The sequence below is a fragment of the Idiotropiscis lumnitzeri genome, chromosome 1 (genome assembly GCF_059441095.1).
Source record: "Idiotropiscis lumnitzeri isolate Australia: NSW breed Sydney's pygmy pipehorse chromosome 1, RoL_Ilum_1.0, whole genome shotgun sequence".
In the NCBI taxonomy this organism is placed as follows: domain Eukaryota; kingdom Metazoa; phylum Chordata; class Actinopteri; order Syngnathiformes; family Syngnathidae; genus Idiotropiscis; species Idiotropiscis lumnitzeri.
This window is the reverse complement of record NC_142391.1, coordinates 13,382,720-13,400,666: the sequence shown is the minus strand read 5'-3', so window position 1 is coordinate 13,400,666 and position 17,947 is coordinate 13,382,720. Positions and strand designations below refer to the sequence as shown.

General features: G+C 40.4%; 1 long non-coding RNA gene across 1 annotated transcript in view; it reads right to left on the bottom strand.

Moving 5' to 3' along the window:
* The window catches only part of LOC148343292 (uncharacterized), a 34,374-nt gene that overhangs the window by 1,217 nt on the left and 15,210 nt on the right, over nucleotides 1-17,947 (bottom strand). The window lies entirely within an intron of this gene.

Sequence of the window (17,947 nt, the reverse complement as noted above, 5' to 3'; positions counted from 1 at the left end):
TACGAGTCAAAGAATTGCTGATAAATTCACTAGAATCAAGTTGTAATAATAATCACACACAAAAAAAAATACATTTACAAAAATGTAGTCAAAATATTAGCATAAAGTCATAATACTGAACACATTATGAAAATAAAGTAGGGTAATAGTACATGAAACAAGATGTTGTGCAGTATAACAACGTTAAATCTACGAGCTCCAGTTGGAGTTGACGTCATCCTTTATCCTGGGGACATTCAAAGTCGTCAGGAAGATCCCACATCAAAGATATTTACCACAGCCGCTGTGTGGCTCTGGTGGTGGTGGGTTACTAAACTCTCAAGTGCCTCCCACTCTAGCGCTAACTGCAAAATTGATTGTTGCTAGTGGCCTACAAGCAAGTGACTTCCTAACCAGCACTGGCCAGGAGCAGAGCGGGAGACAAAAAAAGTGTTGCAACGCCTCACTTTTGCTTTGTAGTCAAATGTTCATTGCTGCAATTAATCCTTTTCATTATCGTCAACATTACACAATCACAATAGTTGATGTGTACACACAGGTACTGTGCATGGTGAGGATGTTTGTAAGCGTTTGCAATCATAGTGTTTTGGGATAATCACTTGTGGTAGATTTGATTCTGGGCAATTATTATCATTTATAGGGCATCAACTATTTGCGGAAACACAATATTTACAAACTAAGTGTGTTGACTGAAAATGATAATTATGACTTTTCTTCAAGAACATGAACGGACTTGCACTTTGATGTATTGTTGGGTTCATATTTAGTCCAGGAGGAGTTACCAATCAGTAATCAATTTAATATGGCTCTAGAATTGGTTCTGACAGCAAGTCAAAAAAAGTAGCACTGATAAGTCATTTTATGTGAGTTCAAGCAGAAATCACGAGGTTGAGTCTAAGTGACTTGCGGGGAAATCAAGTTAAAATTTAGACTTATTATTCCCGTAGCAGTAGTAGTCAAATGATGTGTCGTGAATAAGAAAGCATTTTTGCTGTTAGTGGGAATTAGCTGGAATCACATTATCAGCTGCTCTTATTTATCGCTCACAACAGATCGTTTCACTCACTTGGTTGGACGAGTTCATCTTTGCTTTCTGGTGTTTACCGTTGCTGCTTTCAAATCGGTGTCATGCAGCAGTACTACAATCATTAACGCTGCAGCAGTTTGCCTTCGAAGACACTCTCTTTCCAACTTCTCTCACGTGGTTCTCACACCCTGGAACCTCACGCTTTTAATCCGAGTCCTTTACAAAGCACTCAGCAATTTCCTAGAGTCGGCACAATCATGTTACGCTTGTGTTGCTCCAAAAAGACAAGGAGGTTTGTGTTTTGTTAAATTGCCGATGTTCGGGAATGAAAGGGCATTACCATTATGTTGAATTCTGTAGACCCACTGTGACGATCTCAACAAGCTTTGGTACATGTACTGTAGCTAAACATGTCATGTATGGTCTAAAAAGACTGATTTGTTACCATACGTCCACATGGTTGATTTATCCATGGCAGTAAGCCTGTTTATCGGGAATGCATGTCTGTTTGGCAAAGTGTTGACGCCTGAGGGATAAACTTCTCCGAATTATCAATAAAGGGTTAATGATTTGACCTTTGGGGACTCTGTGGCTAAATCACACTTGGAAATACCCTGCGGAGCGTTGCGCTTCATCTGCCAGGCTTGCACTTGTGCCCTGCCCCCATTAACTTTCATTCAACCTCCAGCAAGCCACGAAGCACCCCTTGCACAAGTCTCTCCTCTTATCATGTGTTGCGCTACAAATAGCTCCATACTCGCAAGTCCATAAACTGACCTCAATCTGTCAATGCCCACAGGCCTGCACCAATGTGCCACCCATGCAGTACTTCAATCAAGTACACAAGTCAAACAGGCGACGTTATCAAGCCATCAGCAATTAGTTACTATGTTACGTATAGCTACAATTTGACCACTTGTCTGGTTATACAATTCGACTTTTTTCAGGATTATCAACATTTTAATCATCTATGCATGCATGGGACCTTAGAGGTTGATGTTTAAAGTGTTGTACTGTTGGCTGCTGGCTCGAGCTCACCTGTGTCTCTGAATAGGATGAGCGCGAGAAAAAGAATGAATGTGATATACATTGTGATATTCCAGAATTCCACTTGAAGATATCTTTTCTGAACTGAATCTCTTTAACATTTAATTGATGACTACAATCTATTTTTAGAGTCTTCAATTAATGATCAACCTGGAATTTGGTAGGTAGCGGGAGGACCAAGAGAAAGGGACAAGCACAGGGAGAATATGCGAATCCAAACCCATAACCTCTCGACTTTGAGGCAGCCACGCCATCCACTGGTCCACCGTGCCCGTTTCATGCATTGATCCCACTGTGATCACATTGCAAATCTGCTGGAGTAAATTCAACACCTCGGGTGTTCATTTTAACACTGCCAAAGTGTCTATATGCATCCACACTACCTGGTGTTAATGTAACATTTACTAATGAGCTAAATGCTTTACCTCAAATGTTGTTTGTCATACCACTGGAAGTTCTGATCATATGTTGAAAAGAGCATTCAAAATTCACCAGCTGGTGCACGTGTGTCGTGCTTTGTTTCAGTGACATCACCAACTCAAATGGCAGATGTTTTTGCTTTCGACATCTACATATGTGTGATACTTGAAAATGCACAGAAAACTATTTCTATGTAAATCTCTTTAATATTTGCATCTATTCTGCATGTGTCTTTGAATAAATGCACACTATGAGTGAGTATGTATATTTAATTATTAATTCTGCTCGGGGCTGTTTGTAGTGACTCCCATTAGTAACGTTTGTATTTTATAATGATTATCATTCTGGAGCAATGCCCAATTATCATTACACATGACGAAAAATACAATCAGTTGGCATTGTGAAGCCAAACATTTCCAGGTATTGACTACTGACCTAATATCCATTGAGCTTTGCCCGAAGCCTTAGTACCCCCCCCACCCCCTTTCTTTCTGAATCATTTCCTTATGAGAATGACAATAAAACCAAATGCTTCAGCTCAGCCGCTCCCTCTTTCACCGTTATCCTCTCGTGCATCCAAGTTAATCTAAACAAGCTGATGTCTTCCCGGCCAGGAAACCAGCAGAGGCTCCGGTCTGTGGTAATCACGCCACCAGGATAATTGCACTCTGTAAAATACTAACTCAATGTTTATGTACAAGCCCGGAAGGAAGTCATTAATGCTGTCTTAATTAAAGGTAATAAAGTGTTTTTTTGTTGTTGTTTCCTTTTGAGATAGGGCAACCTTAAGTTGATCTCTGACAGGTCAATGAAGAAACTATCGCTCACGAGAGTTGTTTTCACAGCTACACACAAGATTCAGTTGCAGGCGCACCTCTATGTTTTGATCCTGGCAGCACAGGAAATAAGATGATGGCTTTAGTTGGCTCTGTAAACGTACTACATGTTTTTTTTTGTTTGTTTTTGGTGCATGCACGTCTTGCTTAATCGTTCTGTGCTCAACCATACACTGCACTTGTGCATGACTTCTCATTTCCACAAACAACAAAGCAGAGACCAAACAATGAGTCATTAACTGTTACTTCTCCCTCGCAAAAATAAAAAGGAATTAACCAAAAAAAAAGGATTGGGACAATTTATTAAGCTAGACAAGCATTTTCAAATGAGTTGCTTTAAGCGCCGTGGCAGGAAAAACCAAGCTGGCAGGGTTAGGCCAACAGTCATACAACGACCGGAGCTCCAGTGGCTCGCAAAGAATAACACTGGGTCAGAGAGTGAGAAGGAGTGCATGCTGATATGAGTAATGGCAAACAGCTGCTCCGTTTGTCAGCTAAAAATACATGCGCACGCACGCACACACGCACACACATACGCGCACACGTGTGACAGGTGCGTGCATGTGCCAGGGGCAAGCTACAGTGATCTGCAAGTTCAGTTTAATAGATGAAAACAGATTCCATTAAAAAGGCGTTTGCTAGAGACAGCTGCGGTTAAACAAAGTGCGTTCAATGTATGTATTCCTGAATGCAACGTCAGTTTTCATTTTCAAAGTGACCATGAAACTAAAGTCCATACAAAATGTCACTGTGAACAATGTCAGCAAGTGTTTCGGATGATGAAATATATCCATCCATTATCATTTAACAAAACTATTCCTATATTGTCTTTGTGAGATGAACAGTTTATTTCATCCGGCAGTCTGTAAGATAAAAATATACACCCAAATACAAATACACTTATTATATGATATTTTTCTTCGTTAGCTGCACAAAGAACAAAGCTATTAAGAATACAAAGTGAAGGGAATAGAGATATATTATTTTGTCTGAATTTAAGACTCTTGGTCACAACTATTACATTTCCCCACTCCTTATCAAGAAGAAGAACAAAAAAAAAAAAAACATGACTTGGCATTGATTTACCTTTTCATGAAAACACAGCAGTGCTGTCTAATGGTTTATTTTGAAGTCCTTTGATGTGCTATAATCTGGTAAAAACTCCGTCACATGTGCATTTTGGGTTAACCTTTCCTGAAAATAGCCTATTAATACAAACGGTTGTTCTTTGTGTTTATAAATAAAACTTTTCAAGAACAAGTAGCATCATTACGGATACCTTTTTCCAACACTTGCAAAAATGCCAGGACAGTAGTTAGCGATAGCACAAAAAGTTTCGAACGTTGGTGTTTTTGCGTCGCAAAACTCTCCGTACATGTTAACGTACTGTCCAGTCAAAACGACGATCTTTAAAATTAGTTCTCAGTTCAAATATGCACCGTGAAAGTAGCTGACGGTAACAGAGGTCACATTTTCTTGCAGCTGCAAATGTATGTTTTATCACTATTGTTTTCATGGGCGTAAATGCTGATCTGATGTAGCAGAAAGTAAGTAGAAAAAGGAGCGCATAGTTAGACTTATGCAGATTATGGAAATCTTGGGATTTAGGATGTATGATCGACCCGATCCCTGGAAACATCCCCAGTCCCAGTAAGAGGATCTGGTGAGTGTGAGGCTGGACCTCGGGCAGCAAAAACAATCATCTGGTTTCTACTGGGAGTTAGGAGCGGGCCCTCTGCCAACCATAACAAGCCTCTCGTCAGGCGAGAGAGCCGAGAGCAGCGAGAGGGAGTCAATGTGTTTATTTCTCGTGCCTTGTGTAGGTGGCTGCACGCATTCTCAACAGCGTCTCAGTCATGGAACCGAAACGTCGGAGGGACCACAACTCTGCCTCGTGACCTTTTGTTCTGTCACGCGCACAAACGCAAGCACAAACCGTCAAACAATAAAAGCGACAGGAGGTACTGCTCACTGCTACCACAACTCTCCCCAGCGCATGCACACACCCACACCATAACATCCCAGTGATAGCAACTATTTAGCACCTTCTTTTTCAGGGGTGTTAAACTTTGGCTATGTAAGTGCAATCGCAATGACACGCTTATGGAGTCACTGAAAGGAGAGTTCAACAAATCACTTGGCTTCAAAAGCTGCTAAATCAGTATTTCACTTCAGCATGTCAGGCATGCGAATATGCTTATATACTGTGGTGGCACCATTAAAATAAAATGTGACAGACTGCTGACATTTTTTTATTTTTTTGACCATTTTTATCCCACATTATCTATACTAGGGGTGCTCACACTTTTTCAGCATGTGAGCTACTTATAAAATGACCAAGGCAAAATGATCAACCTACTATAAAAATGCAAATTTATAAATATATATATAAATATATATATATATATATATATATATATAAATATATATATATATATAAATATATATATATATATATATATATATATAAATATATATATATATATATATATATATATATACACCTTGCAGAACCGCATGAGCTAATCTCGGTGGCGGCATTCGCTTTTGAAGTAAGTTGTGAGAAAAATTATTGCTGTCCTGACAACTGGCTTTTTAATTCCTTCACCTTTCTCTTCCTCAGCTCGCTTTTCGGCGGAAAGTCGTAATCGTATTTTCCATGAACAGTCCGAAAATCCCGCTCCACATTTCCCTTCTTTGGTATTGCGATGATAGACTAGCATATGAGGCAAACGCACTTCGAAAATGTCATCGCGAAAAACAACTCCTCCTCCCATTCCGTATTAAAGTGATATGTTTTTGTCTTCTTACTTGGTCCAGCACCCCCAATCATATTTATACCCCCCTTGAGTTCAAGGTCTTAAAATTGGAGGTAACCAACTCGCTAGCTTGTAAGTTGTGCTGCACTTAGCACCGTTGTTTGCGCATGCGTGGTGACCTATGTGACACAAAAAAAAAAAAAAAATCAAGTGTCTTCTGACTGGGTGACCTGTATCAATCACATGACGGATAATGATAGGCTGACGTCTATTTTTTAATGTCATGCGATCTACCCATACTACCTTTGCAATCGACTGGTAGATCGCAATCGACGTAATGCGCACTGTATGTACAATGATGTCGAATGGACAAATTGTGTTCAGTTAGACACCGGGAAGAGGTTGGTATGTGTGGCTATATTGCTGACTAGAAAGGTGAAATTTGAGAATGGTTAATACTGATTTCCCCCCAAAAAATGAATACAATTGAAATTGAAAATGCAAGCTAATCATTTTTCTGATCAAAAAATGCATAAAAAGAGTGTTTAAATGAAAAATGGGCCACCCGGCTGGATGATCCCTTTAAGCTTTTTGAATAATTGGGCGAGTGTTTGCTTCAAAACATTTTAGGAAATAAGGCAAAACTGCAGATCAATTTACCAAAGTCCATGAAAGCCTATACTTGCGTAGTGGAATAAGGAAATCATTTGTGTTCAGCGTTACAATTTGACATTTAAAACTCTGTGATTTATTTGTGCCACTTTGGAGAGGAGCGGTTAAATGCAAGATTATCATTTCATTATAAAATATGGCTTACTACTGCACAATCCGTCCAGCAAATATAGCTCTGGGCGCATTTTTTTTTATCTTGATCAATTTTTTTAAATGTGAGAAAGATCACACAAATGACAACAGGGGGAAAAAAACTGTCAAATGTGTGTTAACCACTCAATCGTCGGAGAAGCCGCAACATGGCAGGCCACTCAATCAATTGCCCAGGCTCCAAGCTGAAGGGAGACCCCAAGAGAGGGCTGACATTTGCCTTTATCAACGCTAAAAGAGTGCTTTAGACACTGCAATGTGGGAATTCCACACATGGGGCCCCTTACGAGCAGTTGCTGGCTTGGGCTAGTACGGTGCACAGAGCAATGGCTAAAACGGATCCAGAGAACAAGTGAAACCCACTGAAGATAATGCAAAGATGTGTCAGAATTCTGGATTCTTCCTAACGAGGCCCTACTACCAGCAGTCTTGTCAAACACACCAGGGAAAATTCTCAAATTTATTTCAATTATCTGTTGTGTGTACCCGACTTGAGCGATTACACTGCATTGTGTCTAAAAGATGTGTACCTCATCAGGAAAAACAGATTCAAGCAAGCGTTTTTAATTCTGAAATCCCTTCCCTAAATATAGTCTGTGAGTGTGAGAGCTTGTGTGTGATTTGAGTCTAACTAAAGGGATTAGGGAGGTCTATCTTAAATGTTCTGTGTGCTTTCCCTTGAGGCCCACTGGTGAGGACAGATCCCTGCAGGAGACCATCACTCCATCTATGAATCACAGTGTGTGCAGTGTGATGTGTGTGCGTTTGTGGGCGCGCTCACGTGTTTAAGTTATCTAGCGCACTTTGTCTGTTTTGTCGTCCATCTCATCCCTGTTCAGCAGATGTTGCCCTCACTAGTATGACTGCACTCACCAAGCAGATGTCTGCGAGGACTCATAGACATACTGTGTGTCATGTAAAATGGCATTGATGGCCATTTTGAAAACGCGAGACTGCTTTGTATTTTGCGATTGTCTGACTCACATTTGAAACTGCTGCGAATCTCGCGACCACAAACACACACCTGTGAACACTCACGAGCCGCTCACAGTGCCGTACTTACGTGTCGTTTAGTGTTCAAGCACGGGCGAACATTCACAGTCATTTGGCACCACTAATGCCACAAGTGGCGTGTGGTGACTTTGCGCAAGTACTTACAGGAGGCAGCGGTTTATTAAGCGCCCCCAAAAAATCGGGTAAGTCAACACAGCTCGTGCAAAACGCTTGTCATTTAACAGCTGACTGGCTTGGAAATGTGTATGTGGTGGCCTTCACTGTGACGGCATGTTGTCCGATGCGTTCAGGTGGTGCTGCAAGTTTCCCTGAAGCCACCTTTTGAAAATCTATTGACAGTCATTTGTAATGTTAGTATCAGTTGACCCCCAAAAAGTGTCAAGTATGAAATAATGGTTGTTGATTTAAAGAGAAATAAATGACAAGTTCCAAATACTGAGACGTTCAATCTCTTATTAATAAGCTCTACTTAGATAGTAATGTTTTTTGACGTGATGTTAGCTTGTGAATGCAGGGATTTATTTAACTTTTTTGGAGTTGCTATGAGATTTAACCCTTGTACCGGAAATTAATTACTATCGTATATTTTACACCATTTTTATAAGCTACAAAGTAGCCTGCTTACTAACAAATGGAGAGACAGAGAGCTTTGTGAGAGGAATTACTATTCTCTTTTTGATGGCAGACCTCCGGGTCAGGTTGCCGGCCATTCACAAAGCACAAAAAGACAAACAACAAGCCACACTCACAATCACACCAAGGGGAAATTTAGAATCAAACCCACGACCAATGCACTGTGAGGCGGACGTGATAGCACGTCTGCACCGTGCCGCCCAAGTCAATAACTATTAAGAATGTTTTTGTAGAAGCTAAGATTAACAATGCGGTAAAAAGAACAAAACACAACCTACGCCTAATTTGAAAGGCAGTGTAGTTGAAGATGTGCTCCTTGAGCAGATGTAAAAAATGTCAGACTGACAGATTGAAGTGAAACTTCGTGGTTCAGTGAAACATCTTTGTGGCCAAGCAGGCATGTCTAGGTTGTGCTTACTTGCCAGCACCTTTTTTTTGCTAAGGCATGAATGACCCAATTAACTTGACATCATCCAGCAGACAAACAAACAAAAAAAGTGATTATCGTGTAATTGATGTCTAGTGTCTGTGATGATAATGACGATGATGACGACGATGATAATGACATGATCATGATCAAGTGTCATGGCAGCACTGATCCGCTGGCATGACTTTTAAGACAGTCTTGATGTTGAAGCTCACTTGCTTGTAATGGCACATTGCCCTCGGGATTTTTGCAGCCTGGGAGCAACTGTTGTTTTCTAATCAGCACCATTTGTCCCGGTTCTACCGAATGATATAGTGCACACTCATGTTTATTACAATACAGGAACATTGTAATGTAGCAACATCTGCGCTGTATCAAATGCGTATAAATACAGGTATAAGGATTATATTTGCCACAATAATATGCAAGGTTTTGGTAAATTATTAAGAACAGGGATTTGAAACAAGTACAAGGAAACTATGAGTGTATCGGCACTATCACAAAACTACCAGTAACAATAAATCAAAAGAAGAAGAGAGTTAAACATTTATCTAGTTTGGATCATGGAATTTGGAATTATGTAGACCTTACCTTATAACACATGTAGTCTGTTTCTGCTTATGTGTCACGTCATAGAAACAACCCTGTCATATATTAAACCTTGTTGAATATTTCACCAAACAGTTAAGCAATGTTGACACCAGAAATGATCACAAGAGTGACACATGCAGGAAAACAGCACCTTAAAGGGGAAGTCAACCTAAAAACATTACATACAAGAATGTATTTTATGTAGGCCCAATAGTCGAAACATGGCACTCTGATCAATACTGCGTTTGTGGAATACGAGTTAAGCAATAAAATCCACCCGTTGTTAGCCATCTCAGGGGGCGGCCATTTTGCCACTTGCTGACGACTTAAAATGACACCACAGTCGCTCAGGGCACAGTGAATGTCCAATCATGGCTCAGCTTCAGAAAACATTTGAGATACCTGAAACATGTTACCTGAGCCCTGAGTAACTGCTGTGTCATTTTCAGTCGACAGAAGTGACAAAATGGCCGCCCCCTGTGATGGCTAACGAGAGTTGGATTTAGCTGTTTAACTCATATTCAACAAACGCAATATTAATCATAATGTCATGTTTACACTCGTGAAAGTGTATAGAATATTTTCTTGCAAATCATTTTTGGGGGCATTTGACTTTCCGTTGAATCTATTGGTGAAAATGAATCGCGATGATTAAGCACACAACCACGTTTAAGTTATTTCTCAAAACAAGTAATGCATTAACGTGGGGAAATACACTGTCAAGATACAACAACAAAAAAAAAGGAATGCTGATATGAAAATGAGTAAGCTGATACGAGCTGATGGCCGCCGCCAAATCAATAAAGACATTTGAGCAAGTTAAAGTTGGTTTAAACCAGGTTAGCAACAACAGCCTTTAATTTAATTGTAGTTGTTAACACATGCAGCATTCGCTTTTCTGTCCTTCGCCTCTTTTCCTGCACCTCAGCAGCAGTTGCCAGCGTCTGCCGAGGCTGTTGTGATTTTGCAGCGGGTGATTGGCAGCCATGACCCCAGCTGACCTCCAGCGCGGCTGTTGCTGATGTCAGCATCTTGCAGCAGATTGAAGCGTGCAATTTTTAAACAAAGTCCTCATCTTGGGCCCCACGGTGGGGGAGGGAGGGGTTTATCCACTTTACTTTTTAAAGAAACCGTATGCCTAATGAACGAGCGCCACTCAAGGTCTTAAAACGTATTCGCTTCTGCTTTATTGTTACGACACTCACTCTGCTTCATTGATGTTTCACCATATGTTTAGTTTGTTGTAAATTTGAACTACGCTCAATGTTTTTTTAAATAATTGAGTTGCCGTTTTTAGTTACATTGGAGTACGTCAATAAATCCTCTCGGTATGATGCAGTGCAGTTCGAGGCCTGTGCAAATTATGACCACGGCAGTGTGAATCGAAACTTAACGTGGACTCATAAAAGACTTGAATTCGATCTGTGGCGGTGTACCTAATGTTGTGGCCAGCGTGTATGGTCACTCCTTGTTGCGTAAGCAGATATTCTGGTGAGGCTGTACAAGTGAAGACTGTGTTGACGTCGAGCTCAGTGCTGTCTGGTCAGGATATCCTGCCATTCCCTCTTCTTGTCTCAATGAACTCTCTATGGAGGAGGAAGAGACATTATGAAACCCACTCATTATTTAGCATCTTATCTCACTCTCTGACTTCCCTTTCATATTAGACACACTTGCCCACACTTATTATCTGCTAGATTTATTGTCTTTATACACCACAATGGAATAATCAGTGTCTTAAACCGAACATACTGAATTCATCAAAATCAAATCAGACCTGCTGAAAGAGAAGTAACCACATTACGACTCATTTGCAAGCTTTAATTACAAAATTCCTGCAACACTCTCACCCTCTCTGTGCACATGTGACATATCCTCACCCTCTTTACATAAGGTGACGATATGACTTGTTGAATTAAAACTCAAAGCGGTTCTTTAGGCATATTGCACAGAAGATGAGCCGGATTGGGTCAGTGTAAACATGGAAAACGCAAATCCCTACATTTAAACACAAGCAGTGGCATATTGCCTGCACCTGACCCAACTTTATTGGCCCTGCGTGCCCTCCTCTGTGGCTCAGTGTCTTGTCTGTGGAGGTTTTGTGTGAACAGCTGGCTTGAAGACTCCAGACTCCACAGTCCGGTCATCTAATATCTTGTGGTGGGCCCCGAGGCCTCCAGTGGTGGGGAAACACCATCCATAAAGAGCCTCTTATCTGGACAGGGCCTCTTTACATTGCTAATAAAACACCACAGAGACTCTTTGACTGTATTTGAAATCTCTTAGATAATAACTTTGGATCAAAAGAAGGACCCAAGAAGGGGTTTGCCATCCTCAGCTTTCTAAGTATTTGGTCCAGCCACAGTCTCAGTTCGCTGAAGAAATGACATATGAATGAGTTGATTTACAGACCGTCGCTGTTAAATCTTCTAGCAGGCTAAATGAAACTTTTGAGCATGATTGTTTTTGATGTATTGGTACAAAGGTACTCATAAAATGAACCGCCTCTTTCTTGGCACATTAATACGTTGTATCAGTCACGCAGTATGGTTGTGTTCATACGGTTGTACCAAGGTTCTAAATGTATTGGTAAATTCCATAAAGAATTATTAATAATTATATTAATTATTATAATTAATATATTAATGCCCATAGTGAATGTTGCGCCTAACTTCATACCTGATCGTCTGTCTTCTCTTAAGTTACTTAGCAGCCTTAGTAGGCAAAAGCCCACAAAATACATCATCTCCTTTGGTTGACTGCACGCATTCACCGATACGTTCCAAAATTAGAAAAAGCGCGTTGCAAAATCTGCATTAAAATACCTGTTTTTGACACATACAATTATTTACAGCTCAAATAACAGCACAAATGTGCCATGTTTAGAAGAGTGGGGGTGCTATGCTATGTTCTATAACATATTATTGTAAAGACATCTTTTGACTTCACTTCACTTTTAACATCTCTTTTTTTCTTTTATTAACAAATGGAGACAATAAAATCCCTCCGGTCTGGTCTGCAACACTCAGAGAAGTTGGGGCAACCTCCACATCCTGTCATAAGTCCAACCTTCAAATTAAAAGCACGCCAACATAATAACAGTTTCACCATAATTTATTTGGGCCTGAAGTGGCTTATTTAGCGGTCACACTCAAAATATTTTGTTCTTATCTATTGAATGTGGCTGTTAAATAAGACATGATGTGGCCCAAGGAAATGTGATGAAACTTTTACTGTTCTGGTGTGGCCTTGGCATATGTTGAAGCCTTACACACAAATTGCACAATGCTTCAGATGAATGTTTATTGATTTGTGGGAATAAGTCACATGGCTTTTTACGTATATATGAAACCAAGCCGAAAAAGCCCAAAATACAATAAATCCCTGGAAAGCGAATCGTTTGAAAACCGTGTCATACAAAAACTTTGAAATTAGTCATTCATTTTACATACTTAATATGTAGGTAATTGAAGTGATCAAAAAACTAAGGAGACACTTGGGATCTTAATGAGCTCTCGAAAAAAAGAGCTAAAATTCCCGTCACTAATACTTGACCTTGTAATCTCTAACTTGTTTTTCTAGCCTCCAGGCCACGACTGTCTTGTACACAATGTGTAGCTCTTCTCCAGTCCGCCTCCTTCCCTCCTGGCATCTGTCCAGTGCCTCAAGCCATCGCACTAGTCAAACAATGATTCTGTCAATCAGACGACGCTCAGACTGACTTCAATTTAATTGTTTTAGGTCCTGATCAGCTGTTTTTAAAATCCACCCTGCAGAGATGCCAAGAACAAATCCAGCTAACAAAAATAAGAAACTTATTTTTTTGCCAAACAAATGACTAACACATCAGTACCAGAAGTAGAAGTCCAGTTCCATTCAGTTGGACTTGAGAGCAAGAGTACAAACAACATTTACGTATGTTTAATACCTTTCAAATTGTTGCCAAGTTTTGTGCCTTCAAAGAAGAGGGCAAATAATGAAACAAATTGAGACCAACAAACACATTATCTATTAGGACTGAGGTCTTTTCAAAACAAAGGTTACGGTATTTTATTTGTCTCAGGTTTAATGTACGGTGAAATATGATCTCTCCATTTCGCCCCTGTTCAACGTAATTGGAATGAGGCAAAAGCCATATTCTACTGGCAACACACACTCGTATTAGCAGCCTGTCACCCTCACCCTTCGCACAATTAACATAATAAGCATCTAATACCGAGCGTCACGGGGGGTTAGTATTAAATGGCAGAGGTGATAACTGCAATGTGACTCATCACACGCACACACACACAACGGCAATTAAATCTCATGGCAGTATCGTGAGCAGTCTTACAGCTGGCTCCATGTCCTGACATGTACCCTGACCTGATTGAGAGTGGAAGCAGCCCAAGGCAAGAATCAACACTTTAATAAGATGTTACTCTGACATGCAGTATGGGCAAGCAACTGCTGCTGCAGGCTGTCATGTGAGTGAGGGGAAACAAAAACAGTAGAAAAGCCCACATTTTCAAAGATATCTACCTTTAATGAACTTCCAAGCAGACACAACAACTCACGGGGAGCGGAGGAGGAGGTGGCGAGTGACACAAAGTGCTTTTGAAATAAGTTTGTATTTTGGACTTGTGCTGCCTGTGCAGCAGCTCCAGCACAATGTGCAACATAAAAGCCAGCCACTTCACAGAGCTTGTTGAGCTTTCAACTTTCGGCATGTCCCTCCTGAGACCTCCACTCACTGTCAGAGCGCTCACAACAAAGCACGCCCGCCTCACGGCGGCCGCTGGAAACATTAAGCGGAGGGATAGTGACGAGAGCCTGCTGCATTAATGCAGGAGGCCATTTTATTTATTTATTTATTTATTTATTATTTTTATAATGTTAACTGTTTGTACTTGTTTGGTTTCTAAGTTGACAGGCGCATATTTTGGTTTGCTGCATGCAGAACTTGAAACCACATCTAAAATGACGAGCATCTGACATGGTGTTTGTGGTACACTCGGGGAAAAAAACAATTCTTGTACTTTTAGGGATTCAGTGGCTTGATTCTTGGGTGGTAGGCCTACCCGAAGTTGTGCTGATTTTGTAACGCTAAACATTTTACAGTTTGGGACCATACTTTTCACTTTCTGATGTGATTTTGATGATTGCAAATTGTGTATCTTGACAAATGTGCATTAATAAACTCTCACAATCCTGGCAATGTTGATGATGAAGCCTTTTTTGCCCAGCCAAAATTTCTCAATCAGAAATAAGGCCAAGTCTCCCTTTTGGCTTGGGGCCATTAATGATTGTGCTAGATAAATTTTGCCTGGCAACAAAAGGATATAAAGCATGTGGAATTGTGTTTCTTCCTTACAGTCTGCAAATTTGTGACAAAATCTCTAAACGCTAAACCCCAAATCATAACGCTAACAGGTGGTTCTGAAATCTTGAAAATCAAATGCCACCGAAAAATGATCTTAGCTTTCCAAATACCACAAAGGCCCATATTAAAATAAGAAAGTTTTAGCCACTGAAACATTATTCACAGATTAAAAAGTTTGTTAAATTATTTTTTTCCAAGCCCTATTTGAAGCAGCTTGTGTAAAACATGTTGACGAGATTTTCTGATTCCATTAGCAATTCTGTTTAACAATTCAGTTCTTTATCCATTCTCCTATCAAAATTTTATTTGGGGGGGGACTAAAGAAGTAGTTTTGAAGCCACTTTGTCTTATGCTTTAATTATATCTGTAAAAAACATACATTTATTAAATTTACATGACTTTACAAACCCCAACTCAGTCGCCCACAGACCAGGACAGCTTGATGGGGGGGGGCACGGGGTTGCCAGAATATAAAAATAGAAAAATATACAGTGTACATACTGTTTTATGGTGTTGAAGATGCCCTCCAGAACATAGAAAATGTCTGCGCCTACATTTATGTCTATAAATCAATGAAATCATGGACTTTTTCAAGATCTTTAAACAAAGCAAATTAGATCAAGATGACTGTAAGCACAACTTACTGGACTGTATTTTATGTTGATTTGTTCCAATTTGTCTTTTCCTTTCATGTCGTCCTTGGCTTGGGTGCAAACAGGTCTTCAAAGGGAGTGTTTGACCCTTGTTCCGCCTCCCTCCATCCAACAGAGCCACCCACCCACACACATAAACACACACACACACACACAGTACCCCTAGCCAGCACACTTTGGTTTGCAGACAGGCCCATCAAAGGCATCATTTGACCACCATGAATCGAACACCGATTCGTAACACAAGCAGCACGGCTGGTCACTTGTCTGTTATCCAGTGGGATACGAAAATGAACATTTGTAAGGACAGGTAGCAGGTTGCATTCAAGGCAAAAAAATAAATAAAAAATTGCAATTTGCTGTCCGCCATCCGTCCTTTGAAGATGGATTTTTTTAATTGAATATTAAAATTAAACCATATTACTACACTGTAAAAGAAAAAAAAAGAACTATTTGTGTAGTGAGTATTTGAAGGCAACAAACATCTGTCTTCCAAAAGCTTTTTATTTATTTGACAAGTTTACACAAAAATTCTATCACAAACGAAAATAGCCCCGACCCACACACACCACACACACACCCACACACCCGCAAACCTCTTAGGCGCAATCACACCTGATACATAGTAATGACAGTGTCAAATCTTAATAAGATATATAAACCTAATAATGCTTAAAATAATATTAAAATAATAAAAAGTTTACAAAAATGATAAGTGCAGCATGAAAAACGACTCCATTAAAGCCAACCTCATTCATTTTTACACCAAGAGCACAGGCTGCCTACAAAAATAGGGCCCTACATGTTTGTTCACCGCTGTTATTTGTCATGGACAAACGAACAGAACAAATTAGAATGATTAAGACAGAATAAACAACAAAATCAGCATCTTTGTTTACAAACACAACAGGTCAAGTTCAATGCCATGTATTGTTCTGTACATTATGACACTCAAATTAAGAAGACTTGAGCAAGTCGTTCTGTCCATCCCAAAGGAGCACAACACACCTGCAGCTGTGTCATTTCCTTCACACTCATCGTGTTCCTGTCTCTTTTACACACGTAGCCTTCCTCTCACCTCTTCTACTCCTCCCATCTGCACCTCATCTGGACAACATTAACAGGGCAGCTGACATGGTAAACTCTAAAAGTGTGCCAATGGAAAATTCTACTCGTAATTTAAAGCTGCAAGACGAAGACCCCGGCCTACAACAACAGTGACACCTGGCTCGAGTTGGGCAGGGGAAGCACACGTCCCAGAGGGTATCGAGAGATATGAGACTTTCTCAGAAACAAAATGCACCGAGCACGACAGTGGGAAGGGGGGGGGGGGTCGACCTGTCACTTAGCTTGACGCATTAATCTGTTGACAAGCTCAGCTGCTCCCACAGCTCCAACCTTCCCTCCGCTTGGAGCAAATTGGCCATCCTTTCCAGTCCAAAGTGCTTGACTCAGATCTGCAGGCTTAGCTGTTACCTGAGGCAAGTCAGACCAAGACCTGCCTTCCAGCCTGCCTTTTCTAAATTATAGCCTTCTACTGTCGCTGTTGCCTGGGGCCAGCCGTGTGTGTATGCGCGTGTGCGGAAACTCATTGCTTTACTCAGAAACACACGTTCCCTCACCACCGCACACAGAAAGCCAAGAGCGAGGACCTTTTTGCAGTGTTATCATTGAACAGAGTGTTCTAGATAAAGCTGCAGTAGCTTTGCTTCATCCCTCTCTAAATAAAGATGTGTGCTGTCATTTTCCCATAATATGGCTTAAAGCAGGAACATTCTTGGCTCTCTTCTAAATATGAAATTCCCATAGTGCAACAATGCCGCCCGCTTTTACTTCCAACGTGTCAATCAATACATGCAGCCAAGCTAAAGTTACTTTGTGCAGAGCGGTTACAGAGCTCAATGTAAAAGTTTGTAAAATATATTTGTGTTTTTATAAGGAGTTTGAAATTTGCAGCTCCAGTAGAGCGAGCCGTCGAGAAATGTTGACTCTGAAAAGAAAAGGTTTTACGTGAGCAATGTATGTGCAAATATATTGAAATAAAGAGCTATTTGTTTTACTGCTGGCTGGTTTCCAAGTGTGCAACAGGTTTTTATGGTGATGCAAAACACGTGAAACACCACCTACATTTTCAGACAACACACCACCCCTGTCATTAATAATTAAGAAGAAATGTTCCCGTAGTCTCTGATGCATTATGATGCTATTTTCACTGCCAATTTAGTTCTAACCCTAACCATTTGAGAACGCTTTAAAACTGCAATGTAATAATAAATAACAAAGCCCTTAAATAGATTCACAAAATGTGTTGCATTTACTATTGCGGTGGATGTTGATAACCAGTAACAAAATGTGC